The sequence below is a fragment of the Hyperolius riggenbachi genome, chromosome 4, assembly GCF_040937935.1.
Source record: "Hyperolius riggenbachi isolate aHypRig1 chromosome 4, aHypRig1.pri, whole genome shotgun sequence".
Lineage (NCBI taxonomy): Eukaryota > Metazoa > Chordata > Amphibia > Anura > Hyperoliidae > Hyperolius > Hyperolius riggenbachi.
In genome coordinates this window covers 41,005,496-41,023,001 of record NC_090649.1, presented here as the reverse complement: position 1 = coordinate 41,023,001, position 17,506 = coordinate 41,005,496, and the positions used below count along the sequence as shown (strand labels likewise).

The following is a 17,506-nucleotide window of genomic DNA, read 5'->3' as shown; positions in this document are numbered from 1 at the left end:
CCCAGCACCTAGCAATTAAGAAAACATACTAAAAGTACAGAAAAAAAAGTAGTAACAAACTTAAGTCAAATGAAAGCAACCACTTTTTTTGCTTGCCGGGACTGAAAGGCTTTTTGGTTTGTAACTTTTGTTGGGAAGTACCTCATCTAAAAACAAGTTAAGGGAAAGAGCAACTTCCTTTTTTTCAATCCTCTCAGCTAAATCTCAGGCCGTGTGCAGAGTGCCCTCCTCATACTGCTATGTGAGCACCTTTGGAGTGCAAAGCCTAATACACACCATACCAATGCCTGTCAGATAGATGGGTCGAACAGATGATTTCCGGCAGGTCCGATCTGATTTCCGATCGTTTTTCTGATCGATTTGCATAGTAGTGATCGGAAATCCGAACGGAAATCCGATCCTGTCTGTCGGAAAGGATCTATCGGCCCATCTATCTGATGGGGAATTGCATGGTGTGCACCAGGCATACGAGAATGAGTATCTTTCAGGTGGTTGTTCCTTGTCAAGTGATTGATTGTAAGTCTCTCCTTGACAAAAGGACTGGAGTAAAGCCAACGGAAAGCTGTGAAAAGCAGATAAGAAAAGTAGTATAGGAAAGCTGAGTAAGATTGTAAGAAGGAGTGTTTTTCTCTTTCTTGGGGTGGTGAAGCACTTTTGCTGAAAAGTTGTTAAAAGAGGTTGTGTGAGTAAAAGTGAAGGGGAAAGCTGAGATGACATTTTCGTTTGTTAGCAAAGGGAGTGGGGAGTGGCATGTGAAAGAGGAAGTGATGGCCTGGTGATGGTTTGTAATCGTTTTGGAGGAGCTCTGCCTAGTAGAAAGTAAAAGGAGAAGCTTTGATCGCCCAACGTGGGGCTCGAACCCACGACCCTGAGATTAAGAGTCTCATGCTCTACAGACTGAGCTAGCCGGGCTTGCTTGCTTGAGCTGAAATGTCAAAAATTGCAAAATGGCGCCAGCCTCACCTTTGCCATCCGCACAGAAGAAGGCAATCTTGTATGGCCTGATTTGGCTGGCCACGTTTTTCAGCACCGAGCAACAGGGCAAGGCATTGGTGGTTCAGTGGTAGAATTCTCGCCTGCCACGCGGGAGGCCCGGGTTCGATTCCCGGCCAATGCAAATGCTAGGATTTTGGCACACCTCCACACTTTGCACTTCTCAAGCTTAAGACATCTCTGCAGGCCAGAAGCCATTTAAGGACATTTGCAAGAGTCACCGTGGCACTTGGCCACAGTGCTGGCTGACAGTCGAGAAGAGGGACACTAGTACCCAGCAAACATGACTCTAAGACACACAAGTTAAAGCAGCCTTGGGACACTTGCGTGCCCAAAGGCCTTGCATGTCTTCTAGCAGTGCCAGTGACGTGCAGCATCTCTCCCTCTCCAGTACTCACCTATTAGGCTTCTTTTTAACTGTCTAGAAAAGCCTCGGAAATGCCAAGTCAGCAGCATCTGCTCATCTGGTGTTGTTTTACAACTTTTTGCCTTGTTGTCTTTGCACTCTACTCAGGGCCTTGCTCAAATTTGGAACGTTCTCTCTAGGCCCTCATTCATTCTACTTTTGTCCTGAGTTTTCTCACAGTAGATGTTGAGATGTTGTGTCAGCTTACCTACAACTTGCTTTCCCAGCACCTAGCAATTAAGAAAACATACTAAAAGTACAGAAAAAAAAGTAGTAACAAACTTAAGTCAAATGAAAGCAACCACTTTTTTTGCTTGCCGGGACTGAAAGGCTTTTTGGTTTGTAACTTTGTTTGGGAAGTACCTCATCTAAAAACAAGTTAAGGGAAAGAGCAACTTCCTTTTTTTCAATCCTCTCAGCTAAATCTCAGGCCGTGTGCAGAGTGCCCTCCTCATACTGCTATGTGAGCACCTTTGGAGTGCAAAGCCTAATACACACCATACCAATGCCTGTCAGATAGATGGGTCGAACAGATGATTTCCGGCAGGTCCGATCTGATTTCCGATCGTTTTTCTGATCGATTTGCATAGTAGTGATCGGAAATCCGAACGGAAATCCGATCCTGTCTGTCGGAAAGGATCTATCGGCCCATCTATCTGATGGGGAATTGCATGGTGTGCACCAGGCATACGAGAATGAGTATCTTTCAGGTGGTTGTTCCTTGTCAAGTGATTGATTGTAAGTCTCTCCTTGACAAAAGGACTGGAGTAAAGCCAACGGAAAGCTGTGAAAAGCAGATAAGAAAAGTAGTATAGGAAAGATGAGTAAGATTGTAAGAAGGAGTGTTTTTCTCTTTCTTGGGGTGGTGAAGCACTTTTGCTGAAAAGTTGTTAAAAGAGGTTGTGTGAGTAAAAGTGAAGGGGAAAGCTGAGATGACATTTTCGTTTGTTAGCAAAGGGAGTGGGGAGTGGCATGTGAAAGAGGAAGTGATGGCCTGGTGATGGTTTGTAATCGTTTTGGAGGAGCTCTGCCTAGTAGAAAGTAAAAGGAGAAGCTTTGATCGCCCAACGTGGGGCTCGAACCCACGACCCTGAGATTAAGAGTCTCATGCTCTACCGACTGAGCTAGCCGGGCTTGCTTGCTTGAGCTGAAATGTCAAAAATTGCAAAATGGCGCCAGCCTCACCTTTGCCATCCGCACAGAAGAAGGCAATCTTGTATGGCCTGATTTGGCTGGCCACGTTTTTCAGCACCGAGCAACAGGGCAAGGCATTGGTGGTTCAGTGGTAGAATTCTCGCCTGCCACGCGGGAGGCCCGGGTTCGATTCCCGGCCAATGCAAATGCTAGGCTTTTGGCACACCTCCACACTTTGCACTTCTCAAGCTTAAGACATCTCTGCAGGCCAGAAGCCATTTAAGGACATTTGCAAGAGTCACCGTGGTACTTGGCCACAGTGCTGGCTGACAGTCGAGAAGAGGGACACTAGTACCCAGCAAACATGACTCTAAGACACACAAGTTAAAGCAGCCTTGGGACACTTGCGTGCCCAAAGGCCTTGCATGTCTTCTAGCAGTGCCAGTGACGTGCAGCATCTCTCCCTCTCCAGTACTCACCTATTAGGCTTCTTTTTAACTGTCTAGAAAAGCCTCGGAAATGCCAAGTCAGCAGCATCTGCTCATCTGGTGTTGTTTTACAACTTTTTGCCTTGTTGTCTTTGCACTCTACTCAGGGCCTTGCTCAAATTTGGAACGTTCTCTCTAGGCCCTCATTCATTCTACTTTTGTCCTGAGTTTTCTCACAGTAGATGTTGAGATGTTGTGTCAGCTTACCTACAACTTGCTTTCCCAGCACCTAGCAATTAAGAAAACATACTAAAAGTACAGAAAAAAAAGTAGTAACAAACTTAAGTCAAATGAAAGCAACCACTTTTTTTGCTTGCCGGGACTGAAAGGCTTTTTGGTTTGTAACTTTTGTTGGGAAGTACCTCATCTAAAAACAAGTTAAGGGAAAGAGCAACTTCCTTTTTTTCAATCCTCTCAGCTAAATCTCAGGCCGTGTGCAGAGTGCCCTCCTCATACTGCTATGTGAGCACCTTTGGAGTGCAAAGCCTAATACACACCATACCAATGCCTGTCAGATAGATGGGTCGAACAGATGATTTCCGGCAGGTCCGATCTGATTTCCGATCGTTTTTCTGATCGATTTGCATAGTAGTGATCGGAAATCCGAACGGAAATCCGATCCTGTCTGTCGGAAAGGATCTATCGGCCCATCTATCTGATGGGGAATTGCATGGTGTGCACCAGGCATACGAGAATGAGTATCTTTCAGGTGGTTGTTCCTTGTCAAGTGATTGATTGTAAGTCTCTCCTTGACAAAAGGACTGGAGTAAAGCCAACGGAAAGCTGTGAAAAGCAGATAAGAAAAGTAGTATAGGAAAGATGAGTAAGATTGTAAGAAGGAGTGTTTTTCTCTTTCTTGGGGTGGTGAAGCACTTTTGCTGAAAAGTTGTTAAAAGAGGTTGTGTGAGTAAAAGTGAAGGGGAAAGCTGAGATGACATTTTCGTTTGTTAGCAAAGGGAGTGGGGAGTGGCATGTGAAAGAGGAAGTGATGGCCTGGTGATGGTTTGTAATCGTTTTGGAGGAGCTCTGCCTAGTAGAAAGTAAAAGGAGAAGCTTTGATTGCCCAACGTGGGGCTCGAACCCACGACCCTGAGATTAAGAGTCTCATGCTCTACAGACTGAGCTAGCCGGGCTTGCTTGCTTGAGCTGAAATGTCAAAAATTGCAAAATGGCGCCAGCCTCACCTTTGCCATCCGCACAGAAGAAGGCAATCTTGTATGGCCTGATTTGGCTGGCCACGTTTTTCAGCACCGAGCAACAGGGCAAGGCATTGGTGGTTCAGTGGTAGAATTCTCGCCTGCCACGCGGGAGGCCCGGGTTCGATTCCCGGCCAATGCAAATGCTAGGATTTTGGCACACCTCCACACTTTGCACTTCTCAAGCTTAAGACATCTCTGCAGGCCAGAAGCCATTTAAGGACATTTGCAAGAGTCACCGTGGCACTTGGCCACAGTGCTGGCTGACAGTCGAGAAGAGGGACACTAGTACCCAGCAAACATGACTCTAAGACACACAAGTTAAAGCAGCCTTGGGACACTTGCGTGCCCAAAGGCCTTGCATGTCTTCTAGCAGTGCCAGTGACGTGCAGCATCTCTCCCTCTCCAGTACTCACCTATTAGGCTTCTTTTTAACTGTCTAGAAAAGCCTCGGAAATGCCAAGTCAGCAGCATCTGCTCATCTGGTGTTGTTTTACAACTTTTTGCCTTGTTGTCTTTGCACTCTACTCAGGGCCTTGCTCAAATTTGGAACGTTCTCTCTAGGCCCTCATTCATTCTACTTTTGTCCTGAGTTTTCTCACAGTAGATGTTGAGATGTTGTGTCAGCTTACCTACAACTTGCTTTCCCAGCACCTAGCAATTAAGAAAACATACTAAAAGTACAGAAAAAAAAGTAGTAACAAACTTAAGTCAAATGAAAGCAACCACTTTTTTTGCTTGCCGGGACTGAAAGGCTTTTTGGTTTGTAACTTTTGTTGGGAAGTACCTCATCTAAAAACAAGTTAAGGGAAAGAGCAACTTCCTTTTTTTCAATCCTCTCAGCTAAATCTCAGGCCGTGTGCAGAGTGCCCTCCTCATACTGCTATGTGAGCACCTTTGGAGTGCAAAGCCTAATACACACCATACCAATGCCTGTCAGATAGATGGGTCGAACAGATGATTTCCGGCAGGTCCGATCTGATTTCCGATCGTTTTTCTGATCGATTTGCATAGTAGTGATCGGAAATCCGAACGGAAATCCGATCCTGTCTGTCGGAAAGGATCTATCGGCCCATCTATCTGATGGGGAATTGCATGGTGTGCACCAGGCATACGAGAATGAGTATCTTTCAGGTGGTTGTTCCTTGTCAAGTGATTGATTGTAAGTCTCTCCTTGACAAAAGGACTGGAGTAAAGCCAACGGAAAGCTGTGAAAAGCAGATAAGAAAAGTAGTATAGGAAAGATGAGTAAGATTGTAAGAAGGAGTGTTTTTCTCTTTCTTGGGGTGGTGAAGCACTTTTGCTGAAAAGTTGTTAAAAGAGGTTGTGTGAGTAAAAGTGAAGGGGAAAGCTGAGATGACATTTTCGTTTGTTAGCAAAGGGAGTGGGGAGTGGCATGTGAAAGAGGAAGTGATGGCCTGGTGATGGTTTGTAATCGTTTTGGAGGAGCTCTGCCTAGTAGAAAGTAAAAGGAGAAGCTTTGATCGCCCAACGTGGGGCTCGAACCCACGACCCTGAGATTAAGAGTCTCATGCTCTACAGACTGAGCTAGCCGGGCTTGCTTGCTTGAGCTGAAATGTCAAAAATTGCAAAATGGCGCCAGCCTCACCTTTGCCATCCGCACAGAAGAAGGCAATCTTGTATGGTCTGATTTGGCTGGCCACGTTTTTCAGCACCGAGCAACAGGGCAAGGCATTGGTGGTTCAGTGGTAGAATTCTCGCCTGCCACGCGGGAGGCCCGGGTTTGATTCCCGGCCAATGCAAATGCTAGGATTTTGGCACACCTCCACACTTTGCACTTCTCAAGCTTAAGACATCTCTGCAGGCCAGAAGCCATTTAAGGACATTTGCAAGAGTCACCGTGGCACTTGGCCACAGTGCTGGCTGACAGTCGAGAAGAGGGACACTAGTACCCAGCAAACATGACTCTAAGACACACAAGTTAAAGCAGCCTTGGGACACTTGCGTGCCCAAAGGCCTTGCATGTCTTCTAGCAGTGCCAGTGACGTGCAGCATCTCTCCCTCTCCAGTACTCACCTATTAGGCTTCTTTTTAACTGTCTAGAAAAGCCTCGGAAATGCCAAGTAGGCAGCATCTGCTCATCTGGTGTTGTTTTACAACTTTTTGCCTTGTTGTCTTTGCACTCTACTCAGGGCCTTGCTCAAATTTGGAACGTTCTCTCTAGGCCCTCAATTCATTCTACTTTTGTCCTGAGTTTTCTCACAGTAGATGTTGAGATGTTGTGTCAGCTTACCTACAACTTGCTTTCCCAGCACCTAGCAATTAAGAAAACATACTAAAAGTACAGAAAAAAAAGTAGTAACAAACTTAAGTCAAATGAAAGCAACCACTTTTTTTGCTTGCCGGGACTGAAAGGCTTTTTGGTTTGTAACTTTTGTTGGGAAGTACCTCATCTAAAAACAAGTTAAGGGAAAGAGCAACTTCCTTTTTTTCAATCCTCTCAGCTAAATCTCAGGCCGTGTGCAGAGTGCCCTCCTCATACTGCTATGTGAGCACCTTTGGAGTGCAAAGCCTAATACACACCATACCAATGCCTGTCAGATAGATGGGTCGAACAGATGATTTCCGGCAGGTCCGATCTGATTTCCGATCGTTTTTCTGATTGATTTGCATAGTAGTGAAATCCGATCGTGTCTGTCGGAAAGGATCTATCGGCCCATCTATCTGATGGGGAATTGCATGGTGTGCACCAGGCATACGAGAATGAGTATCTTTCAGGTGGTTGTTCCTTGTCAAGTGATTGATTGTAAGTCTCTCCTTGACAAAAGGACTGGAGTAAAGCCAACGGAAATCTGGGAAAAGCAGATAAGAAAAGTAGTATAGGAAAGATGAGTAAGATTGTAAGAAGGAGTGTTTTTCTCTTTCTTGGGGTGGTGAAGCACTTTTGCTGAAAAGTTGTTAAAAGAGGTTGTGTGAGTAAAAGTGAAGGGGAAAGCTGAGATGACATTTTCGTTTGTTAGCAAAGGGAGTGGGGAGTGGCATGTGAAAGAGGAAGTGATGGCCTGGTGATGGTTTGTAATCGTTTTGGAGGAGCTCTGCCTAGTAGAAAGTAAAAGGAGAAGCTTTGATCGCCCAACGTGGGGCTCAAACCCACGACCCTGAGATTAAGAGTCTCATGCTCTACCGACTGAGCTAGCCGGGCTTGCTTGCTTGAGCTGAAATGTCAAAAATTGCAAAATGGCGCCAGCCTCACCTTTGCCATCCGCACAGAAGAAGGCAATCTTGTATGGCCTGATTTGGCTGGCCACGTTTTTCAGCACCGAGCAACAGGGCAAGGCATTGGTGGTTCAGTGGTAGAATTCTCGCCTGCCACGCGGGAGGCCCGGGTTCGATTCCCGGCCAATGCAAATGCTAGGATTTTGGCACACCTCCACACTTTGCACTTCTCAAGCTTAAGACATCTCTGCAGGCCAGAAGCCATTTAAGGACATTTGCAAGAGTCGCCGTGGCACTTGGCCACAGTGCTGGCTGACAGTCGAGAAGAGGGACACTAGTACCCAGCAAACATGACTCTAAGACACACAAGTTAAAGCAGCCTTGGGACACTTGCATGCCCAAAGGCCTTGCATGTCTTCTAGCAGTGCCAGTGACGTGCAGCATCTCTCCCTCTCCAGTACTCACCTATTAGGCTTCTTTTTAACTGTCTAGAAAAGCCTCGGAAATGCCAAGTCAGCAGCATCTGCTCATCTGGTGTTGTTTTACAACTTTTTGCCTTGTTGTCTTTGCACTCTACTCAGGGCCTTGCTCAAATTTGGAACGTTCTCTCTAGGCCCTCATTCATTCTACTTTTGTCCTGAGTTTTCTCACAGTAGATGTTGAGATGTTGTGTCAGCTTACCTACAACTTGCTTTCCCAGCACCTAGCAATTAAGAAAACATACTAAAAGTACAGAAAAAAAAGTAGTAACAAACTTAAGTCAAATGAAAGCAACCACTTTTTTTGCTTGCCGGGACTGAAAGGCTTTTTGGTTTGTAACTTTTGTTGGGAAGTACCTCATCTAAAAACAAGTTAAGGGAAAGAGCAACTTCCTTTTTTTCAATCCTCTCAGCTAAATCTCAGGCCGTGTGCAGAGTGCCCTCCTCATACTGCTATGTGAGCACCTTTGGAGTGCAAAGCCTAATACACACCATACCAATGCCTGTCAGATAGATGGGTCGAACAGATGATTTCCGGCAGGTCCGATCTGATTTCCGATCGTTTTTCTGATCGATTTGCATAGTAGTGATCGGAAATCCGAACGGAAATCCGATCGTGTCTGTCGGAAAGGATCTATCGGCCCATCTATCTGATGGGGAATTGCATGGTGTGCACCAGGCATACGAGAATGAGTATCTTTCAGGTGGTTGTTCCTTGTCAAGTGATTGATTGTAAGTCTCTCCTTGACAAAAGGACTGGAGTAAAGCCAACGGAAATCTGGGAAAAGCAGATAAGAAAAGTAGTATAGGAAAGATGAGTAAGATTGTAAGAAGGAGTGTTTTTCTCTTTCTTGGGGTGGTGAAGCACTTTTGCTGAAAAGTTGTTAAAAGAGGTTGTGTGAGTAAAAGTGAAGGGGAAAGCTGAGATGACATTTTCGTTTGTTAGCAAAGGGAGTGGGGAGTGGCATGTGAAAGAGGAAGTGATGGCCTGGTGATGGTTTGTAATCGTTTTGGAGGAGCTCTGCCTAGTAGAAAGTAAAAGGAGAAGCTTTGATCGCCCAACGTGGGGCTCGAACCCACGACCCTGAGATTAAGAGTCTCATGCTCTACCGACTGAGCTAGCCGGGCTTGCTTGCTTGAGCTGAAATGTCAAAAATTGCAAAATGGCGCCAGCCTCACCTTTGCCATCCGCACAGAAGAAGGCAATCTTGTATGGCCTGATTTGGCTGGCCACGTTTTTCAGCACCGAGCAACAGGGCAAGGCATTGGTGGTTCAGTGGTAGAATTCTCGCCTGCCACGCGGGAGGCCCGGGTTCGATTTCCGGCCAATGCAAATGCTAGGCTTTTGGCACACCTCCACACTTTGCACTTCTCAAGCTTAAGACATCTCTGCAGGCCAGAAGCCATTTAAGGACATTTGCAAGAGTCACCGTGGCACTTGGCCACAGTGCTGGCTGACAGTCGAGAAGAGGGACACTAGTACCCAGCAAACATGACTCTAAGACACACAAGTTAAAGCAGCCTTGGGACACTTGCGTGCCCAAAGGCCTTGCATGTCTTCTAGCAGTGCCAGTGACGTGCAGCATCTCTCCCTCTCCAGTACTCACCTATTAGGCTTCTTTTTAACTGTCTAGAAAAGCCTCGGAAATGCCAAGTCAGCAGCATCTGCTCATCTGGTGTTGTTTTACAACTTTTTGCCTTGTCTTTGCACTCTACTCAGGGCCTTGCTCAAATTTGGAACGTTCTCTCTAGGCCCTCATTCATTCTACTTTTGTCCTGAGTTTTCTCACAGTAGATGTTGAGATGTTGTGTCAGCTTACCTACAACTTGCTTTCCCAGCACCTAGCAATTAAGAAAACATACTAAAAGTACAGAAAAAAAAGTAGTAACAAACTTAAGTCAAATGAAAGCAACCACTTTTTTTGCTTGCCGGGACTGAAAGGCTTTTTGGTTTGTAACTTTTGTTGGGAAGTACCTCATCTAAAAACAAGTTAAGGGAAAGAGCAACTTCCTTTTTTTCAATCCTCTCAGCTAAATCTCAGGCCGTGTGCAGAGTGCCCTCCTCATACTGCTATGTGAGCACCTTTGGAGTGCAAAGCCTAATACACACCATACCAATGCCTGTCAGATAGATGGGTCGAACAGATGATTTCCGGCAGGTCCGATCTGATTTCCGATCGTTTTTCTGATCGATTTGCATAGTAGTGATCGGAAATCCGAACGGAAATCCGATCCTGTCTGTCGGAAAGGATCTATCGGCCCATCTATCTGATGGGGAATTGCATGGTGTGCACCAGGCATACGAGAATGAGTATCTTTCAGGTGGTTGTTCCTTGTCAAGTGATTGATTGTAAGTCTCTCCTTGACAAAAGGACTGGAGTAAAGCCAACGGAAAGCTGTGAAAAGCAGATAAGAAAAGTAGTATAGGAAAGATGAGTAAGATTGTAAGAAGGAGTGTTTTTCTCTTTCTTGGGGTGGTGAAGCACTTTTGCTGAAAAGTTGTTAAAAGAGGTTGTGTGAGTAAAAGTGAAGGGGAAAGCTGAGATGACATTTTCGTTTGTTAGCAAAGGGAGTGGGGAGTGGCATGTGAAAGAGGAAGTGATGGCCTGGTGATGGTTTGTAATAGTTTTGGAGGAGCTCTGCCTAGTAGAAAGTAAAAGGAGAAGCTTTGATCGCCCAACGTGGGGCTCGAACCCACGACCCTGAGATTAAGAGTCTCATGCTCTACCGATTGAGCTAGCCGGGCTTGCTTGCTTGAGCTGAAATGTCAAAAATTGCAAAATGGCGCCAGCCTCACCTTTGCCATCCGCACAGAAGAAGGCAATCTTGTATGGCCTGATTTGGCTGGCCACGTTTTTCAGCACCAAGCAACAGGGCAAGGCATTGGTGGTTCAGTGGTAGAATTCTCGCCTGCCACGCGGGTTCGATTCCCGGCCAATGCAAATGCTAGGATTTTGGCACACCTCCACACTTTGCACTTCTCAAGCTTAAGACATCTCTGCAGGCCAGAAGCCACTTAAGGACATTTGCAAGAGTCGCCGTGGCACTTGGCCACAGTGCTGGCTGACAGTCGAGAAGAGGGACACTAGTACCCAGCAAACATGACTCTAAGACACACAAGTTAAAGCAGCCTTGGGACACTTGCGTGCCCAAAGGCCTTGCATGTCTTCTAGCAGTGCCAGTGACGTGCAGCATCTCTCCCTCTCCAGTACTCACCTATTAGGCTTCTTTTTAACTGTCTAGAAAAGCCTCGGAAATGCCAAGTCAGCAGCATCTGCTCATCTGGTGTTGTTTTACAACTTTTTGCCTTGTTGTCTTTGCACTCTACTCAGGGCCTTGCTCAAATTTGGAACGTTCTCTCTAGGCCCTCATTCATTCTACTTTTGTCCTGAGTTTTCTCACAGTAGATGTTGAGATGTTGTGTCAGCTTACCTACAACTTGCTTTCCCAGCACCTAGCAATTAAGAAAACATACTAAAAGTACAGAAAAAAAAGTAGTAACAAACTTAAGTCAAATGAAAGCAACCACTTTTTTTGCTTGCCGGGACTGAAAGGCTTTTTGGTTTGTAACTTTTGTTGGGAAGTACCTCATCTAAAAACAAGTTAAGGGAAAGAGCAACTTCCTTTTTTTCAATCCTCTCAGCTAAATCTCAGGCCGTGTGCAGAGTGCCCTCCTCATACTGCTATGTGAGCTCCTTTGGAGTGCAAAGCCTAATACACACCATACCAATGCCTGTCAGATAGATGGGTCGAACAGATGATTTCCGGCAGGTCCGATCTGATTTCCGATCGTTTTTCTGATTGATTTGCATAGTAGTGAAATCCGATCGTGTCTGTCGGAAAGGATCTATCGGCCCATCTATCTGATGGGGAATTGCATGGTGTGCACCAGGCATACGAGAATGAGTATCTTTCAGGTGGTTGTTCCTTGTCAAGTGATTGATTGTAAGTCTCTCCTTGACAAAAGGACTGGAGTAAAGCCAACGGAAATCTGGGAAAAGCAGATAAGAAAAGTAGTATAGGAAAGATGAGTAAGATTGTAAGAAGGAGTGTTTTTCTCTTTCTTGGGGTGGTGAAGCACTTTTGCTGAAAAGTTGTTAAAAGAGGTTGTGTGAGTAAAAGTGAAGGGGAAAGCTGAGATGACATTTTCGTTTGTTAGCAAAGGGAGTGGGGAGTGGCATGTGAAAGAGGAAGTGATGGCCTGGTGATGATTTGTAATCGTTTTGGAGGAGCTCTGCCTAGTAGAAAGTAAAAGGAGAAGCTTTGATCGCCCAACGTGGGGCTCGAACCCACGACCCTGAGATTAAGAGTCTCATGCTCTACCGACTGAGCTAGCCGGGCTTGCTTGCTTGAGCTGAAATGTCAAAAATTGCAAAATGGCGCCAGCCTCACCTTTGCCATCCGCACAGAAGAAGGCAATCTTGTATGGCCTGATTTGGCTGGCCACGTTTTTCAGCACCGAGCAACAGGGCAAGGCATTGGTGGTTCAGTGGTAGAATTCTCGCCTGCCACGCGGGAGGCCCGGGTTCGATTCCCGGCCAATGCAAATGCTAGGATTTTGGCACACCTCCACACTTTGCACTTCTCAAGCTTAAGACATCTCTGCAGGCCAGAAGCCATTTAAGGACATTTGCAAGAGTCACCGTGGCACTTGGCCACAGTGCTGGCTGACAGTCGAGAAGAGGGACACTAGTACCCAGCAAACATGACTCTAAGACACACAAGTTAAAGCAGCCTTGGGACACTTGCGTGCCCAAAGGCCTTGCATGTCTTCTAGCAGTGCCAGTGACGTGCAGCATCTCTCCCTCTCCAGTACTCACCTATTAGGCTTCTTTTTAACTGTCTAGAAAAGCCTCGGAAATGCCAAGTCAGCAGCATCTGCTCATCTGGTGTTGTTTTACAACTTTTTGCCTTGTTGTCTTTGCACTCTACTCAGGGCCTTGCTCAAATTTGGAACGTTCTCTCTAGGCCCTCATTCATTCTACTTTTGTCCTGAGTTTTCTCACAGTAGATGTTGAGATGTTGTGTCAGCTTACCTAAAACTTGCTTTCCCAGCACCTAGCAATTAAGAAAACATACTAAAAGTACAGAAAAAAAAGTAGTAACAAACTTAAGTCAAATGAAAGCAACCACTTTTTTTGCTTGCCGGGACTGAAAGGCTTTTTGGTTTGTAACTTTTGTTGGGAAGTACCTCATCTAAAAACAAGTTAAGGGAAAGAGCAACTTCCTTTTTTTCAATCCTCTCAGCTAAATCTCAGGCCGTGTGCAGAGTGCCCTCCTCATACTGCTATGTGAGCACCTTTGGAGTGCAAAGCCTAATACACACCATACCAATGCCTGTCAGATAGATGGGTCGAACAGATGATTTCCGGCAGGTCCGATCTGATTTCCGATCGTTTTTCTGATCGATTTGCATAGTAGTGATCGGAAATCCGAACGGAAATCCGATCGTGTCTGTCGGAAAGGATCTATCGGCCCATCTATCTGATGGGGAATTGCATGGTGTGCACCAGGCATACGAGAATGAGTATCTTTCAGGTGGTTGTTCCTTGTCAAGTGATTGATTGTAAGTCTCTCCTTGACAAAAGGACTGGAGTAAAGCCAACGGAAATCTGGGAAAAGCAGATAAGAAAAGTAGTATAGGAAAGATGAGTAAGATTGTAAGAAGGAGTGTTTTTCTCTTTCTTGGGGTGGTGAAGCACTTTTGCTGAAAAGTTGTTAAAAGAGGTTGTGTGAGTAAAAGTGAAGGGGAAAGCTGAGATGACATTTTCGTTTGTTAGCAAAGGGAGTGGGGAGTGGCATGTGAAAGAGGAAGTGATGGCCTGGTGATGGTTTGTAATCGTTTTGGAGGAGCTCTGCCTAGTAGAAAGTAAAAGGAGAAGCTTTGATCGCCCAACGTGGGGCTCGAACCCACGACCCTGAGATTAAGAGTCTCATGCTCTACCGACTGAGCTAGCCGGGCTTGCTTGCTTGAGCTGAAATGTCAAAAATTGCAAAATGGCGCCAGCCTCACCTTTGCCATCCGCACAGAAGAAGGCAATCTTGTATGGCCTGATTTGGCTGGCCACGTTTTTCAGCACCTAGCAACAGGGCAAGGCATTGGTGGTTCAGTGGTAGAATTCTCGCCTGCCACGCGGGAGGCCTGGGTTCGATTCCCGGCCAATGCAAATGCTAGGATTTTGGCACACCTCCACACTTTGCACTTCTCAAGCTTAAGACATCTCTGCAGGCCAGAAGCCATTTAAGGACATTTGCAAGAGTCACCGTGGCACTTGGCCACAGTGCTGGCTGACAGTCGAGAAGAGGGACACTAGTACCCAGCAAACATGACTCTAAGACACACAAGTTAAAGCAGCCTTGGGACACTTGCGTGCCCAAAGGCCTTGCATGTCTTCTAGCAGTGCCAGTGACGTGCAGCATCTCTCCCTCTCCAGTACTCACCTATTAGGCTTCTTTTTAACTGTCTAGAAAAGCCTCGGAAATGCCAAGTCAGCAGCATCTGCTCATCTGGTGTTGTTTTACAACTTTTTGCCTTGTTGTCTTTGCACTCTACTCAGGGCCTTGCTCAAATTTGGAACGTTCTCTCTAGGCCCTTATTCATTCTACTTTTGTCCTGAGTTTTCTCACAGTAGATGTTGAGATGTTGTGTCAGCTTACCTACAACTTGCTTTCCCAGCACCTAGCAATTAAGAAAACATACTAAAAGTACAGAAAAAAAAGTAGTAACAAACTTAAGTCAAATGAAAGCAACCACTTTTTTTGCTTGCCGGGACTGAAAGGCTTTTTGGTTTGTAACTTTTGTTGGGAAGTACCTCATCTAAAAACAAGTTAAGGGAAAGAGCAACTTCCTTTTTTTCAATCCTCTCAGCTAAATCTCAGGCCGTGTGCAGAGTGCCCTCCTCATACTGCTATGTGAGCACCTTTGGAGTGCAAAGCCTAATACACACCATACCAATGCCTGTCAGATAGATGGGTCGAACAGATGATTTCCGGCAGGTCCGATCTGATTTCCGATCGTTTTTCTGATCGATTTGCATAGTAGTGATCGGAAATCCGAACGGAAATCCGATCCTGTCTGTCGGAAAGGATCTATCGGCCCATCTATCTGATGGGGAATTGCATGGTGTGCACCAGGCATACGAGAATGAGTATCTTTCAGGTGTTTGTTCCTTGTCAAGTGATTGATTGTAAGTCTCTCCTTGACAAAAGGACTGGAGTAAAGCCAACGGAAAGCTGTGAAAAGCAGATAAGAAAAGTAGTATAGGAAAGATGAGTAAGATTGTAAGAAGGAGTGTTTTTCTCTTTCTTGGGGTGGTGAAGCACTTTTGCTGAAAAGTTGTTAAAAGAGGTTGTGTGAGTAAAAGTGAAGGGGAAAGCTGAGATGACATTTTCGTTTGTTAGCAAAGGGAGTGGGGAGTGGCATGTGAAAGAGGAAGTGATGGCCTGGTGATGGTTTGTAATAGTTTTGGAGGAGCTCTGCCTAGTAGAAAGTAAAAGGAGAAGCTTTGATCGCCCAACGTGGGGCTCGAACCCACGACCCTGAGATTAAGAGTCTCATGCTCTACCGATTGAGCTAGCCGGGCTTGCTTGCTTGAGCTGAAATGTCAAAAATTGCAAAATGGCGCCAGCCTCACCTTTGCCATCCGCACAGAAGAAGGCAATCTTGTATGGCCTGATTTGGCTGGCCACGTTTTTCAGCACCAAGCAACAGGGCAAGGCATTGGTGGTTCAGTGGTAGAATTCTCGCCTGCCACGCGGGTTCGATTCCCGGCCAATGCAAATGCTAGGATTTTGGCACACCTCCACACTTTGCACTTCTCAAGCTTAAGACATCTCTGCAGGCCAGAAGCCACTTAAGGACATTTGCAAGAGTCGCCGTGGCACTTGGCCACAGTGCTGGCTGACAGTCGAGAAGAGGGACACTAGTACCCAGCAAACATGACTCTAAGACACACAAGTTAAAGCAGCCTTGGGACACTTGCGTGCCCAAAGGCCTTGCATGTCTTCTAGCAGTGCCAGTGACGTGCAGCATCTCTCCCTCTCCAGTACTCACCTATTAGGCTTCTTTTTAACTGTCTAGAAAAGCCTCGGAAATGCCAAGTCAGCAGCATCTGCTCATCTGGTGTTGTTTTACAACTTTTTGCCTTGTTGTCTTTGCACTCTACTCAGGGCCTTGCTCAAATTTGGAACGTTCTCTCTAGGCCCTCATTCATTCTACTTTTGTCCTGAGTTTTCTCACAGTAGATGTTGAGATGTTGTGTCAGCTTACCTACAACTTGCTTTCCCAGCACCTAGCAATTAAGAAAACATACTAAAAGTACAGAAAAAAAAGTAGTAACAAACTTAAGTCAAATGAAAGCAACCACTTTTTTTGCTTGCCGGGACTGAAAGGCTTTTTGGTTTGTAACTTTTGTTGGGAAGTACCTCATCTAAAAACAAGTTAAGGGAAAGAGCAACTTCCTTTTTTTCAATCCTCTCAGCTAAATCTCAGGCCGTGTGCAGAGTGCCCTCCTCATACTGCTATGTGAGCTCCTTTGGAGTGCAAAGCCTAATACACACCATACCAATGCCTGTCAGATAGATGGGTCGAACAGATGATTTCCGGCAGGTCCGATCTGATTTCCGATCGTTTTTCTGATTGATTTGCATAGTAGTGAAATCCGATCGTGTCTGTCGGAAAGGATCTATCGGCCCATCTATCTGATGGGGAATTGCATGGTGTGCACCAGGCATACGAGAATGAGTATCTTTCAGGTGGTTGTTCCTTGTCAAGTGATTGATTGTAAGTCTCTCCTTGACAAAAGGACTGGAGTAAAGCCAACGGAAATCTGGGAAAAGCAGATAAGAAAAGTAGTATAGGAAAGATGAGTAAGATTGTAAGAAGGAGTGTTTTTCTCTTTCTTGGGGTGGTGAAGCACTTTTGCTGAAAAGTTGTTAAAAGAGGTTGTATGAGTAAAAGTGAAGGGGAAAGCTGAGATGACATTTTCGTTTGTTAGCAAAGGGAGTGGGGAGTGGCATGTGAAAGAGGAAGTGATGGCCTGGTGATGGTTTGTAATCGTTTTGGAGGAGCTCTGCCTAGTAGAAAGTAAAAGGAGAAGCTTTGATCGCCCAACGTGGGGCTCGAACCCACGACCCTGAGATTAAGAGTCTCATGCTCTACCGACTGAGCTAGCCGGGCTTGCTTGCTTGAGCTGAAATGTCAAAAATTGCAAAATGGCGCCAGCCTCACCTTTGCCATCCGCACAGAAGAAGGCAATCTTGTATGGCCTGATTTGGCTGGCCACGTTTTTCAGCACCGAGCAACAGGGCAAGGCATTGGTGGTTCAGTGGTAGAATTCTCGCCTGCCACGCGGGAGGCCCGGGTTCGATTCCCGGCCAATGCAAATGCTAGGATTTTGGCACACCTCCACACTTTGCACTTCTCAAGCTTAAGACATCTCTGCAGGCCAGAAGCCATTTAAGGACATTTGCAAGAGTCACCGTGGCACTTGGCCACAGTGCTGGCTGACAGTCGAGAAGAGGGACACTAGTACCCAGCAAACATGACTCTAAGACACACAAGTTAAAGCAGCCTTGGGACACTTGCGTGCCCAAAGGCCTTGCATGTCTTCTAGCAGTGCCAGTGACGTGCAG

At 46.0% G+C, this 17,506-nt stretch overlaps 15 non-coding genes across 15 annotated transcripts; 8 read left to right on the top strand and 7 right to left on the bottom strand.

Moving 5' to 3' along the window:
* The first annotated feature begins 1,046 nt into the window (after positions 1 to 1,046).
* Positions 1,047 to 1,117, top strand: TRNAG-GCC (transfer RNA glycine (anticodon GCC)). Its single transcript has one exon. It is a non-coding gene; the product is annotated as a tRNA-Gly (tRNA).
* Positions 1,118 to 2,460: 1,343 nt separating this feature from the next.
* TRNAK-CUU (transfer RNA lysine (anticodon CUU)) lies at positions 2,461 to 2,533 on the bottom strand. The gene has a single exon. It is a non-coding gene; the product is annotated as a tRNA-Lys (tRNA).
* Positions 2,534 to 2,667: 134 nt separating this feature from the next.
* On the top strand, positions 2,668 to 2,738 carry TRNAG-GCC (transfer RNA glycine (anticodon GCC)). Its single transcript has one exon. It is a non-coding gene; the product is annotated as a tRNA-Gly (tRNA).
* A 1,550-nt stretch (positions 2,739 to 4,288) lies between these two features.
* Positions 4,289 to 4,359, top strand: TRNAG-GCC (transfer RNA glycine (anticodon GCC)). Its single transcript has one exon. It is a non-coding gene; the product is annotated as a tRNA-Gly (tRNA).
* Positions 4,360 to 5,909: 1,550 nt separating this feature from the next.
* On the top strand, positions 5,910 to 5,980 carry TRNAG-GCC (transfer RNA glycine (anticodon GCC)). The gene has a single exon. It is a non-coding gene; the product is annotated as a tRNA-Gly (tRNA).
* A 1,534-nt stretch (positions 5,981 to 7,514) lies between these two features.
* On the top strand, positions 7,515 to 7,585 carry TRNAG-GCC (transfer RNA glycine (anticodon GCC)). The gene has a single exon. It is a non-coding gene; the product is annotated as a tRNA-Gly (tRNA).
* A 1,343-nt stretch (positions 7,586 to 8,928) lies between these two features.
* TRNAK-CUU (transfer RNA lysine (anticodon CUU)) lies at positions 8,929 to 9,001 on the bottom strand. The gene has a single exon. It is a non-coding gene; the product is annotated as a tRNA-Lys (tRNA).
* A 1,545-nt stretch (positions 9,002 to 10,546) lies between these two features.
* TRNAK-CUU (transfer RNA lysine (anticodon CUU)) lies at positions 10,547 to 10,619 on the bottom strand. Its single transcript has one exon. It is a non-coding gene; the product is annotated as a tRNA-Lys (tRNA).
* A 1,522-nt stretch (positions 10,620 to 12,141) lies between these two features.
* TRNAK-CUU (transfer RNA lysine (anticodon CUU)) lies at positions 12,142 to 12,214 on the bottom strand. Its single transcript has one exon. It is a non-coding gene; the product is annotated as a tRNA-Lys (tRNA).
* Positions 12,215 to 12,348: 134 nt separating this feature from the next.
* Positions 12,349 to 12,419, top strand: TRNAG-GCC (transfer RNA glycine (anticodon GCC)). The gene has a single exon. It is a non-coding gene; the product is annotated as a tRNA-Gly (tRNA).
* Positions 12,420 to 13,762: 1,343 nt separating this feature from the next.
* On the bottom strand, positions 13,763 to 13,835 carry TRNAK-CUU (transfer RNA lysine (anticodon CUU)). Its single transcript has one exon. It is a non-coding gene; the product is annotated as a tRNA-Lys (tRNA).
* Positions 13,836 to 13,969: 134 nt separating this feature from the next.
* Positions 13,970 to 14,040, top strand: TRNAG-GCC (transfer RNA glycine (anticodon GCC)). Its single transcript has one exon. It is a non-coding gene; the product is annotated as a tRNA-Gly (tRNA).
* Positions 14,041 to 15,383: 1,343 nt separating this feature from the next.
* Positions 15,384 to 15,456, bottom strand: TRNAK-CUU (transfer RNA lysine (anticodon CUU)). The gene has a single exon. It is a non-coding gene; the product is annotated as a tRNA-Lys (tRNA).
* A 1,522-nt stretch (positions 15,457 to 16,978) lies between these two features.
* Positions 16,979 to 17,051, bottom strand: TRNAK-CUU (transfer RNA lysine (anticodon CUU)). The gene has a single exon. It is a non-coding gene; the product is annotated as a tRNA-Lys (tRNA).
* Positions 17,052 to 17,185: 134 nt separating this feature from the next.
* Positions 17,186 to 17,256, top strand: TRNAG-GCC (transfer RNA glycine (anticodon GCC)). Its single transcript has one exon. It is a non-coding gene; the product is annotated as a tRNA-Gly (tRNA).
* The last annotated feature ends 250 nt before the right edge of the window (positions 17,257 to 17,506 follow it).